Source organism: Rhipicephalus sanguineus, unplaced genomic scaffold (assembly GCF_013339695.2).
Source record: "Rhipicephalus sanguineus isolate Rsan-2018 unplaced genomic scaffold, BIME_Rsan_1.4 Seq2969, whole genome shotgun sequence".
Taxonomy (NCBI): domain Eukaryota; kingdom Metazoa; phylum Arthropoda; class Arachnida; order Ixodida; family Ixodidae; genus Rhipicephalus; species Rhipicephalus sanguineus.
In genome coordinates, this window is record NW_023614961.1 from 42,748 (window position 1) to 61,140 (window position 18,393).

Genomic DNA, 18,393 nt, shown 5'->3' on the forward strand with positions numbered 1-18,393 from the left:
ACTGTTCTCGAAGGCGAGCAACCCGTTCGCTGGCAGAATGCGCTTCACTCACATGTAATAGTATACGGCACGTAGGCAAGGGAGGGGGGGGGGGGCCGGGTGGCCCGGGCCCCCCCCCGAAATTCGTCCGGCCTTCTATATTCCCGGGCAACTTTTGTTTTATTTTTGGCATGGAAAGACTTTCTTTCGAACAATTAGGCCTTGCCCCCCCTTCCCCCCCCCCCCCCCCACCGAAAAAAAAATCCTGGCTACGTGCCTGATAGTAACGTTCAGCGCGCACATATTACCAGAAAGCTACAGTGAACGCATTTTGATTGCTGGAAATCGGGTCAAATCGCTCACAACTACTCACAACGAAGCGCTCGTTTCTATTGCGCGCCGGCAACCGCCCTACCCACACTAGCGCTAAGCGCCGCTCGCCGCTACTACCGCTACTGCGGCCACTCTAGCGCGGCGACATTGCCGACGTTCGGCTACCCTGCTGCCACCTGTAGTCCAATCTCGCGGCGATGGTGGCGATGTAATTTGGAGATCGCTTACGTTCGCAGCGCTTCCGTGGGCGCAGCGGTGTCGACGTTTGCATGGGGGTGGTAGTGGTAGTGGCTGTAGTGAGATGTGTTTATGTGATGGGCCGCAGGGGTGTCGGCGCAAGTGTGGGTAGTGGGTAGGCAAGTCACCTCCGTGGTTTGACTTCGCTCGTAGCAGTGCGAGCCACCGCTCTTCCATGTGCCTCTGAGGGTGCGGACAATCGCTTCCGCGCGCGTGCGAGCAATTTGTGCACCGGACACCGCGGGAAGGCCCGAAAAAGTGATCGTGCCAATCACGGCGCCGGCAGGCTACAGCGCACCGCCACAATGACGGAATATAAACTAGGTGTCGTCGGTGGTGAGTTCCCCACTCATTTGGCTTTCGCTTGTGATCTCCCACTCGTTTCTTTTTATTTTCTGCTGCCTCCACTGGTAGCGCGAGTGCTGTACGTGGTCATGCTTTGGTGCGGTACCTCCACCCATTCTGTTCGTTGCAATCGGAATTTTTTTAGTTTGCCTCACGTGGAACTTGTTATTTCGCTGAATGTCTTTTATCTTTGTGTCAAAACTGTTAAATAGCCTTGTCTTGTGGTCACGGTACGGGGGCGCAGTACGTCGGTGGAAATGCACTGGTGGAAAGAGCATCCGACGGCGTTGCTTTGTGCCGTGAGAAAAAGGGCCCCGCTTAGCAAGAACGACCGAACATAAAAACGCTGCACCGGAGGGGAAAAACGAAGAGGAGGGAAAGTGGCTCCGAGCAGCGTTGCTCCGACCGTGTGAGAACCGCCGAGAGAACAAAAAAGAAGCTGCAGAGAGAGGGCGTCTCTCCCCCGTATTTTACTTTTCTGCTTGTGTATATTTGCATTGAGGCGTTAGGCTTAAGCGGATAGGCTTAATCGGTGCAGAACGCCGCCGCTCGCAGGGTGCGATGACTCGGTTGCTTGGCATTTTTTCGCATCTCGTTGCGCGCGCGCTGTATTCATGTACAAATGTATGGAACTCGAGAGAATCTACTCATTTGCGCTTTTAGAGAAATATAACTTTACGTTCACCGCCCCCACACACTTTCTTGTTAACGAAATCGTTTTGTGCGCCCTGTGGCGTCGCTTCATGGCAGCTGCACTACTTCGGCCTCATTGTGGAGAGCCACCGTTGTTGTCAGTTTTCTCTGGTGGTGGAGAACGCTGGCATGTCAAGACACCGACTGTTCGACAAGGTCCAGTGTCGTTTTTAGCGCGGGAGGTTTGATTTCTAGTGAATGCGAGAAGGGATACGAACAACGCTGTGCAAAAAGTGTGTAGTACGTCACGTTTTTTGCTGGTTGGTGTACTGATAAAAGTGTAGCGACTGAGTCCAGATGCCAGTGATGTGAACCTGACCCTAGAGTTACTGTATATGCTATCGCATAGCTGTGGTTGCTTGCCAGGCTTATGCGCAACTCTGCTACCTAAAGGTAGCATATAGAGTAACTCTACCTGGCCCGTGCTTGCGTGCCCGTAGGCGACTTTGGATCTTGTGTAGCAGGATTATCGCTTATTGAGAAAGATGTGCAGCACTATGTTATACACGCTATTAACGTTGTTTGATATGTTTAGCATAAAGAAGTAAATGTATCGGCTCGTTTGTCCCGTGGTATGTGGAGCGGTTGACGGCTGTTAGATGAACTAGACGGCTAGTTTGTTCCGCTTTTCGGAAACGAGAGCTACCACCAGTAATAGCGTTTATCGAAAGCTTAGCACGTTTGTTCCGATTAAAGTCCAACTATCCCACAGGAATGGTTGCTTGCTGGGCTAGTTTGTTCATTGCAACTCATAGCAGAAAGGACGACGACTGAGTGTAAATAGTGCTGACTTCCATCAGCTTATTCCGCTGATGACACCTGGCGTGTGTACGGGGGGGGGGGGGGGGGTGTGAAAAGAAACGCCAACAGTGTGACATCTATATTCTCTGCTGTTTCGCATTTCTTTTCAAGTGGTTGTAGGCTAGATAGTAATCGAAAGCCACTAGAGTCATCTACGATGCTATCAATGACCATTCTAGGCATCTTTTTATTGCCACCAAGGTCGAAGCGTGATGCAAACAGCGCGCCGGGCTGTTCATGTTTCTTTTCATCCCCCTGTTCATAGGATTATGATTATTATATCTTTACCTTTATTTATTTTTCCTTTTTGCTGGCAATTCATGTGTAATACATATATGTGTATCGTCAACGGAATAAACAGTTGGAAGTCGGCGCTCTTTACCCTCTGTCATCGTCCTTTCCAATTTTGCACGCTGTTACATGAGTATTGCACAGGGGTATCTGTTTTGCCAGGTGTTTGGTGAGTTGCGACGCCGCTTACCCGAGCCAATGGGGGATGTTGGGCGGATGCCACCCTTGCAGAAGCATCATACATAACTTTCATATCACGCATAACTTTCGTTAGTGTATTCCTGCAGAGTCGAGCAATGCGCAATATAGCTTGCTGAATCGTAGGAATACAAATGTAATGTTTATTAGACTGCTATAAATGCGGAGCCAACACTGGAACCACAGACTTTAACCTGATATGATGCCTGTATCGTAGGAGTACATATGTAGCGTTTATTGCTTTCTTGTAAAATTAAATGGCCAACACCACAACCACAATTATGTTGCGCCGACGCCATGCGAAACGTTCAACTAAAACAAATATGAGATACGCTTCGCAGAAGAAAAGGTCCCTGCTGTCTTTCAGTTACGTTTAGGTGTTCTGTGTTGCATATGCGACATGACAGCCAACATGGACGCCTTGGTGAAGCGGAACCTGAAGGCGAAATCTTCTTCAATCTACAATCCATGGGGTTGACTGTGTCGCGAAGTGACTTCAGCATCGGTGAATACTGGTGTGCACTTTTTGGAAAGAGAACTTATAGGCATGGTTTGAAATTCCATGAAGTCAGTCACGCTGCTGTTCGCCCAAGAAGTTTTTTCTTTTGAGTGGCGCCGGGTGCCGTGCTCACGTAGCTCACCTTTCTGTACCATAGACGGGCAGGCGAACGCGGCAAGCACTGTGCTGGCAGCGCCACTGGGTGCCTCTCTGAACGCGCGAGGAAAAGAAAAAGAAAAAAAAATTACTCGTGCGAGGAAAGCTGCCAGAAGTGCATAAAATACAATTTTAAGTTATACATATTTGTTTTCAAGCAACATCAGTATCTGCAAGAGTTTTGCTTCTACCAATATGTGGAACCAAATTGCTGTTAGGTGATGCTAGCAGTCATACTTCACCGACTTTCAGAGCCAAATGAAAAATATAATTGCATTTTTATTGGACAAAACATGCTTGTTGCTGTCAATGTGACAGTCTTCTCATTTTCACAACAATCAAAAAAAATTTTTTTTTGATCACTAGACAGTCCCTTTAGTGAAAACTAGCACCACAGTACAAGTTGTTTTTTCGTTCACTTTGACTTCCTTCACATCTATATCACAATTACAATACACTCAAAGCAGTACAATTAATCTCCTTGCAATGGCTTCATTATTTGCTGATTTTCATTAAGGTTATGTAAAAAAAAAAACGAGCTCGCACCATGTCCATTCATTCGTTCATTCATTCATAGTGAGGGTTCGTTCTGGCAGACTGGATGCCTTCAGGCAGTAGCGAGGGTCAGCTGTCCGCTCGTTAAAGGATCACAGTGACACCAGCTGGCAAAAGAAACTGTTCCACACTCACTGTTATGGCTATGAGTGGCACTGACTAACACTCCCAGATTTGCATGCGCATAAATACCCGATAAAGTGGAGGAGAGCACGACCGCCGCCGTAGCTCAATTGGTAGAGCATCGGGCACGTAATCCGAAGGTTGCAGGTTCAAGCTTGCCGGCTGCAAGTTGTCTTTTCATCCACTTTAATTTCTTCACATCTATATCACAAATACTACAATGCGCTTAAAAGAGCGCTATTTAAAATGTCCCCTATTCCTTACTTGGCTTCATTATCTGCTGGTTTTCTTTAAGGTTGTGTCAAACAAAGAACTGAGCCCTCAAAATTCTCTTTATAAATGAATTGCCAGAACCTTACCTCATTCTCTTCAATTTCAGTGCTCACAGCAGCTTGCAGGGTGACGCTCACAGTGACACGCAAGCTCGTGTAATTGAGAATTTTCTCTTTTCTGCTGATGCAGCCTCACAAACAAAACATATTTATCTATTGATTTTAGCATTGTATCTCACACCCTTTTACTTGATTTTAACTGGGAAGTGGTTAAAAACTCTTAGGGGTTATTTGCATGGGGGAGAAATCCTCGAGGGAGAAGGGGGTGTCAGTTCACGTGACGACGTCGCGAATTAGTGCAGCCCACTCGCTGATCCACAGATGGGTGCGGAGGTGCCGCCTGCTCGCTAATCCATGACGTGTCATGTGGCCCGCAATCCCCGCTTCTCACCTGAGGATTTCTCCCTCGTGCTTTCTCTGTTCCCTCGGCATGTTCCCCGTCTACGTCTTTGTCCCGTGTTGTGCCGCTGTCCTTTTACTACTGAGAATGCAAAGAAAAAAAGGAAAAAGAACCGACTCACCACCACAGGCTCCCGGTTGAAGGTTGACACAGCAGATTGGGCGAAGTTCCGAAGTCTCATCAGTGTCTTGTAGCCTGGCATGTCTTCCTTGCGAATTGATTCTACTATTCAGCATTATAGCTTTTATAATTGATATCGCTTCAAACTGTATTTTTAAATTATAGGCCTCCCAAGCTCGACCAGGGGGCGTTGCGTCGCACACGTTTCGCCGCCTTTCTTGCAAAAACCGGTCGCTCCTGTCCCCGCACCTGCCTTTTGACTGCGCTGTCTCCGCACGTTCAGGCACCCTGCACGCGCTGTTCTCTGCTCGCCATGCACGTGCAGCTTCACATGTTGCTTGCTCTGAAGGTTTAGAAAGATCCCAGAGATGGAAACAGCATATCCACGGGGTGAATGATGATGAGTGGGGCGAAGCTACGGAGGGAATCATTTGTAAACCGTGAAACTCTTCCGTGAAATGCGCCCAGTACATAATATAAAGAGTGTGAAACATCGTGTATATATTAAACATCAAACTTTTATTGTACTGTTGGTTTACGTGGTCCCTTCATTATCACTTGTGATCGGTGAAATGCAAGCAAGAAGTCCGCTCCCGAGCGAAAGAGCGCCAAGAGCGACCGCATTCCCCGCTCGCCCTGTGCGAATTAAAGGCAAGGCTAGAGGGAAGACAGGACGCGCGTTCCACGACGCGAGGTCGGTAGCATGCCCAACGAAAGCCAACGGAACGCGATCGTGCAAGTGCTCCGGCTTCGCATCGCCTCATGGTTCCATTTAGCGTCCCAAAACCAAATATATTGCTCAAGGTGTGCCTTGCGTTTTTCGTAGAAATAATTTCTTTATCATGTACATTAAGACGAAAAGTTGAAAGCTCACTAGAGTGTATCGCCCGCAAAGTATGTCTTTTAGTGTGATTTAACTCTCGTACGGCAGGGTCCTCGCGCCGTTGCCGGTCCACCTCGCCCGTTGACGATCGGGCGAGGTGGCTACATACAACTACTACTACTACACTTTAAGAAAAACATCTGGCGTTCTTTCGTTCTGCTTTTACAAAACATCTGGCGTCTTTCGTTGGTTTATTTCATCAATCAACGGCGTTTTGAACAAAATTTTTATTGTTTAATCACGCACAGGAGAAATCTCACCAGGCACTACCTTGGAGGTAAACAATGGCTGCTAATGGCAATGAGAGACAGAAGAAGTCGGCTTTTAGCTAACACTTACACTTCTACTTCTACTAACGTTTCCTACTGGAACATGCCAATGGCTGCTAATGGGGAATGAGAGACAGAAGAATTCGGCTTTTAGTTAACGCGCACGCTGCGAATTTTTTATTGTTCAACAACGCACAGGAGAAATCTCCCACCGGCACCACCTTGGAGGTCAAAGCGCAAGACTTGTTACTCACTACTACGACCACGACGACTACGAGGGACGAACGGGTGCCGCCTTAAGGAGCTTCGCCCCTAAAAACATTTTAACGGTGGGAATCTTACCAGAGGAGGACGGTTGATCGACCACCTTTTCGGGACCGAGCAGGTCGTCAAGGGCGATGCTGTTTGTGCGAGCGCTACGTGCGTGCAGACGCTGAACGGGCACATTTCTTTGACATGAATAGGGAGGTGACTGCACGAGTTCTGTAATTATGTTACCGGTAAAACGCACATTCGTTGCGGCAGTCGTTTCTACTCGGAGCTGTCAGCAACCATCCGGCACGCTTTTGCGTGCGTTTTCTATTGATAACTTTTCGATTGCGTGGATGCCAAGTTTGTCGTGCGGCTTTAAATTTATTATGAGCTCAGTGTGAAGAGCATAAATTTACATCTGCTCTGTTGAGTCACTGGCTGCATCGCAATGCGCAGTGTTCAGTTTCGTGGGAGTTTCACTTTTGCCGAGGTTTGCATCGAATGATAACGTCGGATCGCAAGTTTAATGTGACCTTGGATTTTTTTAGAGCTCCCTTTGACAGCATAATGATATAAGCAAACGAAAAATAAGTAAATATTTCATGCCCACTTCGACCATGCATGTTTCTTGCAGAGGCGTGTTTCATTTCGAATAATATCGACGCCTGATCACGCACCGTGTTTGCTTATTCAAGTGTCGCTTTGGTTGTTTCGACAGCTCGCTTGGTCAGCATCATACTATACAGGGGCGTAGCCAAGGGGGGGGGGGTCAATCCCTCCCCGAAAATTTTGAATTTTGCTTGCGTATATGTACACGCACACATACAAACGCACGCACGAACATACATAAAGTATGATTGAACCCCCCCCCCCCTAAAAAAATTCCTGGCTACGCCCCTGATACTATACAATACCCACTGGGATCGCGCATGTTTATGATTATGCCGAGATTTGTGCCCAATGATAAGCGCATCTGAATTCGCGAAGCCATCGAAAATTTAATTGCCACCTTGGTTCTTTTTTCAGCTCGTTTCCAAAGCGGCAACTGCATATTGCCCGCGGCTCACGCGCATACAAGGCTTTTTATTACGTGCCGAACGCATGACATTAGTACGAGGCACGCCGTGGTGGATTAATACGGATTAATTTCGGCCACCTGGGTTTCTTTAACGTGTATGTAAATCTAAGTACGCCGGTGTTACTGCATTTAGCTCCCATCGAAATGCAGCTGCTGTATGCGTGAATCGAACGCATGACCACGATTTTAGCAGCGTAACACCTGCTAAGCAATCACGGCGTGTCGCACGCACGGCCAATATAAACGCTCAGTGCAAACATGCGGCTTAATTCTGTTTACAGGGAGCCGCGACGGGAAATGTACCGCAATCAGCTGAATTAAACACTTAGTACTCATGGTACGTTATTTAAACTGTGATGTAATAAGCCCAAATGCTGTAACATTACAAATGGTTGACTCGGAAAGCCAGCGCGCAATCTCGAAATGTACAGCGGCTGTCTATTTATTGTAACTTTGGCTCACAAACGCACTTCCCTTTCAAATGAGCACGATCATCGCGACAAAAACTGCTTCAAGGTGACAAGACCGCAAAAGCATCGCGGCGAACTGCGATAATCCACTCTTGACGCCTCTGCTCCTCGCACTGCTTGCATTGGAAACGGTAGAACATGACAGGAAGTTTTCGGCTCTTCGACATTTTTAAACTTTTGTGACAGTTCACAATGCAGCAGGACTGCGTGCCTGCTTTCGAGTACGACGAAGGAACGGCACCCATAGCGTGAAAAATGCGAGATAAAAGCCCCGGGCAGCACGTTCTCCGCGCGCGCAATGGGAAAACCAAGCAAGAGCGACCCGTCCGAGCTAAAGTCCCTCTATTTTACAAAAGTAGCGAAAGGTCTTGATCCAGCCGCCGCGCCCTGCGATAGGTCGGTTGGCGACACGTGACCTTTTCGCCTTCGCGCCCCGCCCAAAGGGTCCAGCGGCGGCAGCGCTGTGCCGGCGATAAGTACGGATCACTGTTTTCAAGCGTGGAGTGGGGCGATTGTAGCAAGTAGAGTACTTCACGCGCCTCTGTCGCATTGTTGTTGCAAACTAGAAGCGTTTATGTACGTGAAGTTGAGTGGACGCAGGAATTATGCTTTTGAATTGAATGCTTGGAGCGTGACGTGCTAGTATGTCTGGTCTCTATGCCTTCGGTTGCCTCCCCGCGCAGAGGACAGAAAAAAGCGTTTCTTTTTTTTTTTTTCGTTCCTCGCGGTGACAAAAATATAAGCTGAAGGATGGACCAACAAAATCAGTTGCAAGAAATTTGTGACCACAGAAAACAGCCGGATATACGAACTAAGTGATTTTGTAATGTTTATAACTTCAAGGAGCCTTTCACCTGACCGGCGTGCTTTTGTTCGTGCATATGCATGAGCATTAGCTTAGGAACGATATTATTGCTTCGACGTTCTTTATGCCGTAGATTTGTGTGCAGTAGTCAACGGAGAGTCACACCCCGTATCTCTAACATTAAATTTCTCGGAACCCAATAAAGCTGCCTATGTTTTTCTCACCGAGGTGGCTTCAACACTACAAGCTCGCAGGGAAATGACCATTTGGGATTAGTTTTTTGCCACACCTTGCCGTGTTTTGCCGCACTGCTGTGTGCGAGATCGATTTAGACTTCTTCGTTGAAGCATACTACGTGATGTTTTCCCTAGAGGACCAGAATGCTTTTGACATGTTCGAATAAATAATATTGCAAGACGCTGGGAGGAAAAGACTGAAACCATATATGCTGCACCGAACATCTTTGCTGATTTGCCAAGGCAGAAGGAACGGAAGCCACCCTGCAAACGAATGAAGGGAGGATCAGTGCTCACAACAAAACTATCAAAGAAAAAAATTGTTATGAATTCATGCAATAAAACCCAGTTTTTCAAAAGGTACTCTTTTGTTCTCTTGCATCTCTACAAAAAGCCACCTAACACAGCTTTTCTCGTTGCAGTCTGGTTTTAGGGCCCGTACGGTTATACATACCCCAAATTTATTTGAAATTGCATTGGGTAACATTGCAACGTACCTTTATATCTGCGGGGCACGGAGGCAGCGGGGGTAGTAAAAGGGGGACGGCTTTGGATAAATGCACGTTGTTAAAAACAGTTAAACAAAAAAATGGGCGAGACACTAGTGGGCATGCTATATTTCCTAGATCTTGAAAGGTACTCAAGTTGCTGATATTCCTCAAATGCAGTGCAACTGAATTTGTGGAATATCCCCTCTTCTCCTAAGTAAACCTCTTAGAGCATAAACAAAATAAGCTTAGTTAAAATTACCCTGTAACCGTGGGAAGACTTCCGAACACTGACAAACGCAGTCAAACGAATAATAGCGCGTATTTTGCGCTACGCTATATCAGAGCGCTAGGTGCCCGATGAAGTTTCTGAAAGTAGCAGTACTGTCACTACCTGCCTATTTTATTCGAGCTAGAAAACAACCACTTTTAACTCACCCAAACACCACCTGTTCTTCAAGTTACGCTGAATGTCAAAATATGCAAAGAAAAAAAAAAATAAATGCCCTGCATGACAGCTGCTGTGGGGAACCCACTCGGAAGCTGCCTCGGAAACGCACACGTTTTATTTCAATATTTAACGTACTCCGTGCTCGTTAAAGTTATTGTCCCTGTAGTTTGATAACTGATGAGCATCTTAAGCCATAAATATTAATAATTTAGCGGTTCAAGCGAGCACAGAGTTCGGTTTCAGGCGCCCGCAATATGCACGGGAGCGAGCGGCGCGTCGTCTGCTATCGCTGCTCCTTGGACCCCTCGAGAGGGCGCGCGTGTAGTTGTCGCTACCTTTATAAATATAGGGACCTTAGTCCGAGCTACCGGACCTTTCCCCTCTCTCCGCCGGCGGATGGGGGCGGATGGGGGCGGATGGGGGCGGCGGATGGCGCTGCGCAAACTTGAGCGTTGGAGGCCTATATGGCATGGCATGCAAACGCCATGTGCCCTTGGTGGAACGACGAGTCCGCAAGTGTTGAAGATTGGGCGAGTTGGTTTGTCGTACTTGAACTGGTATAGCGCATTACAGGGAAAGAAGAAACGGCCGAGCAGACCGACACAAGAGGACAGAGCACGCTGTCCTCTTGTGTCGGTCTGCTTGGCCGTTTCTTTCCCCATAATGCGCTATACCAGTTCAAGGAATGACGAGTGCCATAAAGCTTACAAAAGCAGAAAAAAGTGTGAGGGCTGTTGCGCGATAACCCCACTGCAGGAAATGTTATCGATATTGAACAGGTAAGATCTCAAGGCAGGAGAATGCGCCGACAAGCTATAAGAGAGAATTGGCAGAAGTATTTATTATTAGGTATCAACTCGTACACAGACAAGGCCAAAGTGTGGAACAGGGTCAAGGAGCGATTCTGCCCCAGCCTCTGACCGGTAATATATCAGATGTTAAAGCACCCTGAAACACTGAGAACTCTACCTTTAAAGCACTTTATAGTCTTTTGGTGAGGTACTCTCTGCTTGGGAAGAGGCCACTATAATTTGTATTTTGAAACGGGGCAAGGATCCATTGTCTATTTAGTTACAGGCCTGTAGTATTGACTAGCTGCCTCCGTATAGTGTTTGAAAGAACGTTAAACCGCCGGATACTACATTTTCTAGAATCAAACTCCTTGACCCATACTAATGTGAGTTCCTAGAGGGTCGATTCACCATCAACCACCTCATATGTATTGCCACGTGCCTCCTCAGTTCGCCTCTTCATCCGAGGAGTCCAGCAGGAGCTCTTCGCAGGACTGATGCGGAACCCACTGAACAGTGTCCAAGAATTTGTCTCGGAAGCGACGACTATTGAGAAGACTGTGGACATGTGCAACCGGCAATACAATCGTCATTCCACACCACAATTGACCGAAATCCAAGGGATCTGCTCCAACGACCTGCACGGCACGATTAGAGCGATCGTGCAGGAGGAGCTGTGCAAATTCCTACCTTGATCGCAGCTTCAACTGCATTCCATTGCTGACGTCATGCGCCAGGAGATCCAGCAGTCGCTTGGTACGCCTGAACTGCTACAGCCTCAACCGCAAGCCATGAGCTACACTGCTACAGCCCGACGCTACGCTCCCCCTCCACGTAGCCGTGATCTGACGCTGTGACTTTATCGCAACGCAAGACAACGAACTAGCGCCTTCGACGTTCTCATCGACGGCCACAACGTCACCGCTCTCATCGACACTGGAGCAGACTATTCTGTCGTCAGTGGGCCATTCGCCACGAAGTTGAAGTTAGGACCGCCTGAGAAGGCCCCGAAATCTGGACTGTTGGAGGCTGCACCATGACATATGCGTCGCAAGAGGCGTTGCTAGGTTGCATGAAGGAAAGGATGCATGATGATAATGAACTTCAGCCAAGAATAGACACCTGTTCAGGGGCACGACTATTGCATGCATCGAGGAAATCATGGCCGTCAGCGGTGCTTTCGTGTTCTCAGATTTTGATGAACGATGACCCCAATACCAGAACAATCCTTCGACGTCAACCCAAGCCTTCCCGCATGCCAACATCAACAGCTCCACTGCCTTCTGCAGCAATACAAGGACTGTTCTCGTTGTCATCAAGGTTCGACAAACACATTCGTGAAGCTTTTGTTCATAAGCAGTTTTCCCTACCTGTATTCCTTGACATGGGAAAACGCCATGATAATGTGGCGGTTTGGGATATTAAGAGACCTCTCACACTTTGTGGTAGTATGATAAATGTGATCGAAAGTTGTATATCCAATCACGCATTCTTTGTTTGAGTGGGCAATGTTTTTTCACAACCACTTGTCCAAGAAACTAAAGTCCGCAGGTGGGGGGGGGGGGGGCTCATCTGTTTGCTCTTATTATAAATGTGGATTCCTTGCATCTGTGCATTTGGCATATGTTTTATTCTTCGTAAGGAAATGCCAGCAGCACCAAAAGAAAGCAGAAGCAGCCGAGACAAGAAAGAAGAACAGCATGGATACTGTACTATCAACTGACTTCAATTTGATACGCGAACAACAAACAGATATGAGCATGCACAGCAACAACCGTCATCACACTGAAAGGCACCCTATTTCCGCATACTAGAATCGCTGTCAAGAAACCGGACCTCTTTTTCATTCAAAAACACAGAAGGCACACTCACACACTTATCAGGACCAAGTTTGTAGATCTAAACGCTTCAATAATTTCATGCTCTTACTATGTTTTAGACCTTCCAGTCACCGAAATGTTGCTGAATGAGGGGCTTAACCGCACACCTTGCAGTGAATCGGTAGATTTCCACCCGTGTCCGTAGGAAGTAAATTTGCGTGCTCGCGCCTCCTATCATTCACACACCTGCCCGATTGCCCATTATATTCTTTGCCACAGGTCAAGGGAATACTGTAGACAACGCACGTGTCACACCTGCTGAATCTGTTGACATGCGCAGTATTGCACCTGGACTTACTAGCCCCATGCCGCGCAAAAAGAATTTGCCGTCGAAATCCACATAAGTAGCCCGAACATAAAACATTAAAAGTTTCATGAAGTTTTTCGTCGACAGGCCGCAACTACTTTGAAAGGCCGTCTCCCCATTGCATTCAATAATTCCTGAACTGCCACAAACAGTTCTTGATGGGGAACGGAGTATTAAAGCTCCTCTATGTCCACTGAGAACGCCGAGTTTGCTGTCATATCTGCTGACTTCAACCCATCAATCACCCCTCTGGAACTGTCAATACCGAAAGGATCAGCAATGGTCAGTGACTTCATGGAACGTTGTAGGAACCTCCCGGCTAATTTCTACCAGGAACCTATTTCTGTGACAATGGTTCGCTTGGGGTACTCAAGCTTGTGGGTTTTCACCGTAAAGAAGGCAGAAAGCACATCACCCTTACTCTTCCTGATGGCCTTCTCCAAAGACTCGGTGATAGGGTGCCTTTCATTGTGATCACGGTTGTTGCTGCGTATGCTCATATCGGTTTGTTTGCATCTTCATCGAATTAGTCAGTTGAGTTGATAGTCCAGCATCCTTCCTGTTCCTGTCTCTTCTTGTCTCAGTTTCTTCTGCTTTCTTTTGGTGCTGCTGGCATTTCCTTACGAAGAACTATGTACCAACTTGCCCAACAAGCCACCCTAATGTTTTACTCAATAACGTTGATGATGTACAGATAGAATTTAAATCCTGTTCTTTGACAATCTGTGATGGCAGGTCCACCTTTGCCTCAGCAGGGTCTCCAAATGAGCTGATGAGAAGGGGTTCAGAGTGAACCCACAAGAATGCAGCTGCATACTTTTCTCTAGAAAGAGAGGCCTGTGCCCTGATCCCAGAATTGACGTGCAGGGCTGGCATTTGCCTGTAAGCATGAAATGTAAAATTTTAGACACCATTCTAACCTTTGCACCACAGATGAGGTACCTTCAAGACGAATGCATGAAAACCATGAATATTTTAAAGGTTCTCTCCAGCGATACCTGAGGTAGCGACAGAAAGAATCTTATGAACCTGTATAAAAGCCTTATACGGTCACGCATGGACTGTGGGCGATAGTTCATCAATCTGCCACACCAAGCGCTCGGAAGGTGGTGGACAGGTTATCTGCATTTCTACAGGTGCGTTAGAACGAGCCCGCTGGAAAGCCTTTACGCCGAATCAGACAAGTGGTCTTACATTTCCAAAGATCACACTTATCTTTTGTTCATTTTCTGAAAGTGAAAGCAAATAATGCCATTCCACATGCTACACTGCAAATTCAGCTCTCTCCCTGCAGTGAGAGAGCCCTACTCAAGAGTTCTGTTAGAGGAAATGGATGTTCCATTTCTCCCACAAGAGTTCCCGCCATGGTAGTGGCAGCTTGTGGAGTTTGTTTAACTGACGTGGTATTTTCCTGTAAGTGGCATTTTACTGCAATACTTTGCCCCCAACTAACGTAGCACTTGCTCAATGTCTCCAACTTCCATGTTTTTCTTGCTTTTTTGTACAGCTTTCAGTGTTTGCAGCAGGCGTAATGTCGTTTAACATTATGCTAATAAATGAGCATGTCTGTTGCCCATTCATATGCACTCATTCTTTTGTGCAATTCTGTTGCAGCCGGTGGTGTGGGAAAGAGTGCCTTGACAATCCAGCTCATACAGAACCAGTAAGTCTCCCATTTTCTTTCCATGTCACTTTTAAATATGTGCAGCAAGAAACTCAGTCTTCATTTTATTAAAACACCAAAAGTTTAGTCGGTTTGTCCTCTGCAAGTCTGCTACATTGCCTAATGAGTAATGCAGAATGAAGTTACCCTCACAGAAGCTCCAGTGTTGCGCAATTATTAACGTGCAAATAATTTATTGAATATTCTGCTATTGATTCAGTCTTTGAAATTGAGTAGCCACTGGTAAAGCATGTGAATATTTAACGTGGCCGTGATGGTGAAGAAGGCTCCAGCAGAACTCGAATATGTAACTCTTTATTGGGCTATCTTGTGCCAGGAAAATGAAAGGCAAAAGTTCAAGCAATGCAAGCTTACACTGATAGCAGAGAGAACAGTGTCGGTGAGTAATCTACCAAGTGGCAAAGTGCGTTGGCTCTTTATACACGTGCTATAGAAGAAGATTCCAGCGTTATCGCTGGTAGCCGCGTAAGCTCGAATAAACTAGACTATTCGCGTCTTGCGTGCAGTCTAACAGAATGATCACAAACAATTTCGCAGCTTCTCAAACATTGCAACGCGGCATGCGTGCTGAGCATTGCTAACAGTCTTTGCGGGTAATCCGAATACATCAAATAAAACAGTGGGGCAATGCCTCCCTCTGAAAAAGGAGCACCACGATGCTTAAATCGGAACACGAATTGAAAGGCATGCATGCCTACGGAAGAAAGAAAAAAGTCAGTTTCGTCTCAAGGGCGAAGCAATGAATGAGATAGCAAGAATTGGAATGCCACTGGAAGAACAGCAAGCTGCTAGAAACTTGCTGCGCACTTCTCAAGCACGGAGGACACAGGAAAACAAACACACAAAGCGAGTGCAAACTAACAATTGCACAGGTATACATAGGATGCGCGTGAACTGTCACAGCTATTACTTCAACTAGCCCTTACTTTCGCACTTCTTGCTAGCAGCTCACTCCTTTCATAAACGCGGCCACTGCAGCGAGCAAAGTGACCTACGTACGGTCTATAGCTTCAACGCAAACTTTGCGATGAAAGCACAAGACGTACAAAACTCCCGAACAAGAGATAATCGTGCAAGCACGGTCGACCACACTATGTGTGTCAAATTCGGAGGCGCACATCCCAACTCCGGCGAAACACTGGAGAGTTATAGAATTGGGCACCCAAGAAATTTGCCAGCTGCCAGGACACATGTGCAGAACGCAAGCCACTCTCAGCTCCTGCGCTCGCGTTGTCCCAACATTTTGCAGTGCCTTCCTTTGGGCGGTGAACAAAACTGGAGAGCGGGCGACCTCAAGAGAAGAAAATAAAGATGGCGCTTCGCAGTGGCACTTGAAGCCACAGCTCACGTGCCACAGCGCCACGTGAAGCCACGGCTCACGTGCTACAGCTTGCACGTAGTGACAAACCTCGTCTGTGCATTTTGCTATGCTTGAAGGCCACAGGCTAAAAGGAGGAAGTGCCCCTTCTGTGTTTTCAAATTGCTCAGCTTTTTTACAACACTTATCTGTCTGCGTTAGTACTATAAAAAGTACATCAGACAAAACAGACTTTTCGGTCTCGAACTCAAAGGGGTGTACTTGGAACTGCTTCAACAACAATCAAGAATGTACCGCATGTACGAATTGAGGCAGCTCGCGAACTTACACAAGCAAAGAAAGACGGGAGGCAAAAAAAAAGCCTTTCGTATAGACATTTGACCCGCGCAAGTAAGAAGCCAGAGGGGAAATAGCAGCCAACGGCTCTATCGTGTTTTGTAATTGTAGTGATCATTTTTCTTTCGATGGCGTCTATTTGCCATTTGATGGAAAAGCACATAAACAAAAACAAAGCCCAATTATCTCTTTTTTAATGCAATGCCGCGGTCACTTTTAGCGTTGTGTTTATCCTATCATAGGCCTGCACTCTTTGTCGTAATTTCCAGCTGCAGTAGTTCTGGCAAGCGCCACTACACGTTGATGCGGCTGGCAGCGATCTGTTGACTTCATTGTGTGATTAAAGTATTAAATCTATTGCTATTGGTGCTTTGACCTATGCTAAAGTTATCTCTTGCCATCAGTCTATGCAGCTTGCAAATAAAGAGTAGTGTTCCAAGAGCCACTTTGGCACCCAAATTTGTATTAGCATTAGTGACCATTTGAGATGCACTGCAATGCAGTGAGTAGAAATCTCACATACATGTGTTTTATTAAGTAGATTCAATCTGATTTAATTTTGCGTGTCTTCTTTTTTTTTCCAGCTTTGTGGATGAATATGACCAACAATAGGTGAGCAAACGTGCACCTTATGGCATCCATGTTCTGGTTTACTGCATTCATGTTTAACGATGCCTTCCATTAGCAGGTGCTGCATGTTCCTTTCAAAGCCTCTAACAGCACATCAGTGTTTTCGCTGTCCTCTCACCGTGTTCTGACAATGCGTGTTTGTTCCTTCACATGGTGTGTGCTGTTTTGTTTAAACGTTACAGCTCTGACACTGTGCCGGGGCTGAGCTGTTGCAAAGTGCGCATATAGTCACATCCCGCGTGAAATCCTGTCCATTTCAACTTTATTTGAAGGGGGGTCATTCCACGCCAAATGTCCCAGCCATTGTGGCGACCATCTCAAATGTATTGGAAAAAATTCTTGCTGCTTTATTGCATCAGAAACACAGAACTAGTAGAATATTTCGGAGAGAAAAAAAAATTTTTGGTCATGTGGGAGCAGTCAGACTTTTGCGGAATGTCATACGAGTGATGTTTGTCTGAAAATTCATTCTGAGCGGTATCGTTTCTCACTTCAATGCCAAATCTAGTTTACATATTAAGCAAAGCCATTTGTGTTAGGTGTTCTTAAGCTCAATAATATTACTGCAATTTTTCTGCCGTGTATGCCTCCAGAAAATTTGCCAGAATGTTCTGTGTTTGCTTTTCTTTCTTCTATTGTTGCATTATATATGAATATCTGAATAATCAATACACTTACTCTACGGAAGATATATTCTGTGCTAAAAATATATTAACACCACTGAAGTTTGTAAGTGTTGCGAGAAAAAAATCACTAATTTAAGAAATTCATTTTGGTACACATTGAGACGCAATTTACACCACATGGTGCTTTAACTAAAATCGGCTTTATACCTCAAGTGAAAGCAAATAGTTCTTATATTGTCACATTTTTGTTTTTAAGGAAGAAAATAATTTTTCAGGTTCTCCATGGGAACATCAGTGAGGAAGCGGCCGTATGAACAAATGGGAAGATAGCTGTCAATGGGAACTTCAAAAATTATTTTTTTCCTTGAAGCAAAAATTGTAAACGCTTTTATTTTTTTTTGCGATTGAGGTATGAAGCCGATTTTAAATTGGAGTGCCACATGGTGTATCTCATTGTGTGCCAAAATGAAGGTTTTCTCAAATTTGCGATTTTTTTCTCCTAAGAGTTACAAACTTCATTTTCTTGAAATATTTTTAACGCAGAATATACTTTCCGTAGAGTAAATAGTGATTACTCAGACATTGACATACAATGCAATATATAATACAGTAGAACCACGTAAACCCCGCTGTTACGTTCCTCACTGCTGCGTTTCCCGGCTGTTACGTCGTTTTCCCCCCCCGTCCCGGCATAGCTCCCATAGGATACAATGTATTGGGAACCCCGCGCTGTTACGTCGTAACTGTCGGACCGTTCCCGTATGATACGTCACGAAGTGCGCTCGGAGCCGACCGAGGACCACCAAGAGAGCCGCCATGGTGCATTT

General features: G+C 46.2%; 1 long non-coding RNA gene across 1 annotated transcript; it reads left to right on the forward strand.

Annotated features, from left to right (window-relative positions):
* The first annotated feature begins 791 nt into the window (after nucleotides 1-791).
* Nucleotides 792-16,913, forward strand: LOC119376950 (uncharacterized). Its single transcript, XR_005180706.2, has 3 exons — nucleotides 792-885; nucleotides 14,587-14,635; nucleotides 16,895-16,913. It is a non-coding gene; the product is annotated as an uncharacterized LOC119376950 (long non-coding RNA).
* Nucleotides 16,914-18,393: the final 1,480 nt, after the last annotated feature.